Consider the following 6,000-nt stretch of genomic DNA (forward strand, 5'->3'; position numbering starts at 1 on the left):
AACGTAAGGGAAAATTCTCTTGCATTGCGAACAACTTTTAGTAGATTTTCCTAGCACTGTAGCGGAGTAATGAGCCAACAAAGTTTTGCTCTGGGATGGAAAAAAAAAATTCTAATTTTTCCTTGTAAAAACGCTGAAAGAAGTGAATACAAATGTATACAGTCACAAATGTTATTTTATTATTACGAAAACTGTGAGTAAATGGAACAAGCCTGAGAAAATAAAAAAAGGAAAGAGCAAAGCTGTCAATTCAAACATTCCCACCTGTCCCCGTCCTCTTACAGGGAGCCACAGGGGTGTTGGGCAGCCTAAAAAAAAAAGACAAAAAAAAACAAAAAAAAAAAAAAAACACACCAATATGGACCTACAGTGACTACATGAAAGAATATGGGAAGACAAGAAGGTAAAAGGGAGCAGGCAGCACAGCTGAGTGGTGCCGTGGAAGCCTTGCCGCTTGCAATTGTCTAGAGAATCTTTACTGGAGACAAAGGTCCAGGAACACATTGTGGATTGCTGGCCATCTGTCTACAGCTGCAGATACCCAGGGCTCGTCCGCCACAGCCTTCCAACGCCAAACCAGAAACACAATCCCTGCAGAAGACAGACTTTTACTGTATTTACAAACCTTGCATTTCCTCATCTGATAGCAAAGAGAAAAAAAAAAAAAAAAAAAGGAAAAGAAAATACTAAAAAACAATCAATAATATAAAAAATATATATATATATAACATATACAGCATATACAATCCAGCATCAGCCTACGAAGGTGGATGGTTAAAGAGATATTAACCCTTGTGATCCTGCCTAGCTGTAAAGTAGGATCTCAACATAAAAAAAAAAAAGACTGCATTAACTGTCAGAATGACTTGAACACATTGAAAGGCCAAATGACACCCCCCCCCCCCTCCACCTCCCAGCACAGGAACAAAAGTGGCCCCATCTGTCCCTCTCTGAACTCTCCCAAACACCCATCAACAAAGCAAGTTTTTTTTTTTTTTTTCTATTTTAAATGTCCAAGTCCCAAACTGAAAGTAAGTTTTCCTAGTGGTAACACAGCATTCCTGTTACTACAGCAAACAGAAGCTGGATCCTATCAACTACAATCTGTCAGGGTCCTCAAAGTCCAGACGAAGTGCTGAAAGTAACATGGGACAGCACAGGGAAAGTAAGGGGGGGTGGGGGGCATCAACCTGACCTAAGCAACACAAGTTGTGTCATCTGACATCTTCCTGTCTGTCAACTATAGAAAAAAAGTGTAGCACCAACAGTGACACTCAATGTGATAAAAAAATAAAGAATTTTGCAGCAACAATGACTGTATTGCACTCTATATGGTAATAAATAACAGAATGTAGCCCCAACGGTGACAGTAACGCACTCTATGTGATAAAAATAAAAGAATGTAGCACCAACAGTGACTGTAGTGCACTCTATGTGATAAAAAAATAAAATAAAATAAAAGAATGTAGCTCCAACAGTGACTGTAGTGCACTCTTAGTGATAAAAAATAAAATAAAATAAAAGAATGTAGCTCCAACAGTGACTGTAACACAATCAAGGTGATAAAAATAAAAGAATGTAGCACCAACAGTGACTGTAGTGCACTTTATGTGATAAAGAAAAAGAAGGTAGCACCAACAGTGACAGTAATGCACTCTGTAATCATTACTATAAAAAAAAAAAAAAGGAAGGTAGCACCAACAGTGACAGTAACGCACTCTGTGATTATCTCTACTACTAAAAAAAAAGAATGTAGCAGCAACAGTGACTGTAAAACACACTATGTGATAAAAATAAAAGAATGTAGCAATGTAGCAGCAACAGTGACTGTAAACACACTATGTGATAAAAATTAAAGAATGTAACAATGTAGCAGCAACAGTGACTGTAGTGCACTCTATGTAAAAAATAAATAAATAAAAGAATGTAGCACCAACAGTGACTGTAGCTTACTTTATGTGATAAAGAAAAAGAAGGCAGCACCAACAGTGACAGTAACGCACTCTGTGATCATCTCTACTACTAAAACAAAAAAACACCAACAGTGACAGTAGTGCACTCTAGGTGATCACCCACACTAGAAGAGATCGTAATAGATCACCCACACTAGAAGAGATCGTAATAGATCACCCACACTAGAAGAGATCGTAATAGATCACCCACACTAGAAGAGATCGTAATAGATCACCCACACTAGAAGAGATCGTAATAGATCACCCACACTAGAAGAGATCGTAATAGATCACCCACACTAGAAGAGATCCTAATAGATCACCCACACTAGAAGAGATCGTAATAGATCACCCACACTAGAAGAGATCGTAATAGATCACCCACACAAGAAGATATCCTATTAGATCACCCACAGTAATAGATATCCTAATAGATCATCCACAGTATTAGAGATCCTCATAGATCACCCACCGTATTACAGATCCTAATAGATCACCCACAGTATTAGAGATCCTCATAGATCACCCACCGTATTAAACATCCTAATAGATCACCCACAGTATTAGAGATCCTCATAGATCACCCACCGTATTAAAGATCCTCATAGATCACCCACAGTATTAGAGATCCTCATAGATCACCCACCGTATTAAAGATCCTCATAGATCACCCACACTAGAAGAGATCCTTGTTTTGTAAACACAATCAAATACAGTAAACTATTTGCTAAACACAGAGAAATTGTTTGGTAAACACAATTGACAATCTTTTTGACAGCAGAATGGGATGATTGGAGCTGTCACTTGGAAGTGATGGAACTTTGACATAACGATAGGAGAGTTGGCAAATCTATAAAGATCCAATGTATCAATAAAAAGGGAAGAAGTTGTACTCACCACATGCAGTGTCACCTGAGGTCTAAAGCATCAGGATGGTGCCCCCTGTCCTGTCCCCTAGTCATGCAGCAGATCCATATGTCTGCACAATTTCTGGTGCCTATGGCTGGCTGCAGGCTCGGTGCATTCTACAATGGAGGAGGAGGAGGAGGAGGAGGGGAGACAGCAGGAGAAAGCCACTGGCTGCTAGGCTTGCCTGCGATCCCAGCACTTGCCATGAAACAATATGACGTGAAGTAAAGCTCTTGCAAGCTCCTTGCCCTGGAGCTCACGTCAAAATGCTCCTCCTCTGTCCCTGGCAGAACTCCCTCCTCTGGCTGTGTGTCTCTCCTCTCCCTCCCTCCCTCCTTCTGTGCTTTCTACCCTTCCCCCTCCCCCTCCTCCTCCTCCTCCTCCTCCTCCTCCTCCCAGCCTCTGATCTGCAGACTAGAGAGTACAGGCAGCAAGCTATAGCACATGCCCCACTTGGAGGGGACTGGCCAATGGCAAGGAGGCCTCTCACATATCACTTACATGTGTCTTTGTCCCAAGAGATGAAGAAATGTTAATGCAAATCTGCTGCAAGGCAATGTGTGTGTGTGTGTGTGTGTGTGTGTGTGTGTGTGTGTGTGTGTGTGTGTGTGTGCGCGGGTGGCCCAGTGCTGCATCTAGAGGTGCACACACACTCCCCATGCTGACCTGTCAAATCTCACTCTCCCTGATCTGGTGCAATGTTGGAGGGGAGGGTGAAGCACAATCCTACATTTCAAAAAAAAAATGCTGGAGAGGTAGATTTTTTTTTTGCTCAAGTTCTCATCAACTACTCGTTATTTTAAGAACAGTGAAGGAACGGCGAGGTCTCAGCCTGATAATATTCGCTAGGTGCAGAATGCAATGTCCTCGTTATACCCCATCACTGTCAAGGCAACAACTAGGGTGACACATCCGTTTTAATGGGACCGTTGTCTCCTGGCAGGGCTGTGAAAGGTGGGTCTGAACGAAAGAGGTCTAGGTGGGGGATCCCTAGAAATATTTAGGGAGGCCGGATGGTTTAGGGTATTGGGGTGCGTGACCTCGTATGACTCACGGCTGCTGCTTGGGGTTCTCTTCTGGTACTGGGAGTGCAAGTTCATATCAAATAATTGTCCAGAATAATGCCACAAACTTTATATGGCACTTACAGACTTTTTTCGTTTTTAAATTAAGAAAACAATTGATTATATTATATGTTGGTACGATATGTGTAAGTACTTTTCATCTGTATTCTGCTGATTAATGTATGCTGTATATATTTATTTATGTGTGTGTGTGTAGGTGTCTGTCTAATTTTATAATGAGTTTGAGTACATTTTGTTGTTTTAAACCCCTTTATAGTCCAAGCATTGTAAAGTTTCGATAACACATCTTTAATATTATAGGCTTTTTTGTGTTGTAAATAGAATTAGAGTTAATTCCCACCTATTCTGCTTGCTGCACCTTTAAAGCGAAATGCGTATTCCATAAGAATTGAAAAATGCACCTAAAATGAATATCACACCTACAACATAGTGAACCTAAATAACAGCAAAGAAATAGGGAGAGGGTGCTATTAAAGCTCCCTTTTTGGACATATAGCGTCCAGGTACCACATCCTGATTGTATATGCAAAAATAAACCTCCTAAAACTATAATAAAGGACTTTAACGGTACCTTAAAACCTTTTTAAGATACCATTAAAGTCCTTTATTATAGTTTTAGGAGGTTTCTTTCTGCATAGTGAACCTAAACCACACATCACACCTGCAATGTACTGCCTCTAAAAAACACACACCACATGTATAGTGTACTGCACCTAAAACGTATACTACACCTATAACATTCTAGATCTAAAACTCTAAAACACAACCCCCCCCCCCCTTCACTGAACTGCACCTAAATGCACTCCACACCTACAATGTAGTGTACCTAAAACACATGCCTACAAAATGCTGCAGCGGAGGCTGGGTTCACACTGATGCCAATTGGATGTGGGTTTCACTGCATCCAATTCACATGACAGGAAAGTGTGACTGGCTCTCAGGGGGGCCGGTTCACACATCTCTGGGGCGGCCGGGGTCTGCACTGGAAAAGGGTCCTGTGCGTCTTCTGGTCTGTTGCAGGTGTGAAGTCAGCAATAAATTCGGTCCTGATTTGCACCTGAAATGGAGAACAGGGACACACCGGGCCCCCTGCTGTAAACCGCAGCCGCAGCTAGTGTAAATCCAACCTAAAACCACACCACCCCTACAACATACTGTAACTAAATGCACTCCAAACCTACAATGTACTGCACCTAGAACACGTACCACACCTATAACATACTGCAACTATAACCAGACCACGCCTACATTGTACTGCACCTAAAACACATCCCACACCTACAACATACTGCAACTAAACCCAGACCACACCTACATCATACTGCACCTAAAACAGAGGTCTACAAATATTGCAGCAAAAACCACACCACCCCTACAACATACTGTAACTAAATGCACTCCAAAGCTACAATGTACCGCACCTAGAACACATACTACACCTACAACATACTGCAACTAAAACCAGACCACACCTACATTGTACTGCACCTAAAACAGAGGTCTAAAAATACTGCAGCTAAAACCACACCACACCTACAACATACTGTACTACAACTAAAACCTACGAATACTTCAGCTAAAACCACACCACGCCTACAGCATACTGTGCACTCCAAAGCTACAATGTACCGTACCTAGAACACTTACCACACCTACAACATACTGCAACTATAATCAGACCCAGGCCCGCTGATAGGGGGGACCACCAGCCCTGTTGTAGGGGGCCCGAGCACACAGGGGGGCCCACACAGAGAGAGGGATTAGTGATGGACAACAAATACAGAAATCTTCCTCCAGCACCTGAATCTGATCTGTCCCTCTCCCTGCTATCAGCTTTTATCTAATGAGAAAGAGACAGTCGTCCCTCACTAATCCCCCTCCCTTGTGTGGCCCCCCCTCCCAGCACTTATCTCTGCTCAGGAGTTTATTTGTAAATTATAACGTTGTTTCTCTCTCTGTCTCTCTGATCACTGAGCTCCAACTGCCCAGCCTGTATATTTTTCTCATCTCATCTTCTTTTTTATTTAACATAGTTTTTTTTTTTTTAGATTTAG

At 41.9% G+C, this 6,000-nt stretch overlaps 1 protein-coding gene across 4 annotated transcripts in view; it reads right to left on the minus strand.

The window, feature by feature from the left end:
• SERTAD2 (SERTA domain containing 2) overlaps positions 1 to 3,171 on the minus strand; it is a 126,229-nt gene extending 123,058 nt beyond the window's left edge. For all 4 annotated transcript variants that reach the window (XR_014225016.1, XM_082249581.1, XM_082249580.1 and 1 more), the window contains exon 1: positions 2,850 to 3,171. The gene's annotated coding sequence lies outside the window, so the exon portion shown is untranslated. The remainder of the gene's footprint in view (positions 1 to 2,849) is intronic.
• Positions 3,172 to 6,000: the final 2,829 nt, after the last annotated feature.

Source organism: Pelophylax lessonae (assembly GCF_965119305.1).
Source record: "Pelophylax lessonae genome assembly, chromosome: 3".
NCBI lineage: Eukaryota > Metazoa > Chordata > Amphibia > Anura > Ranidae > Pelophylax > Pelophylax lessonae.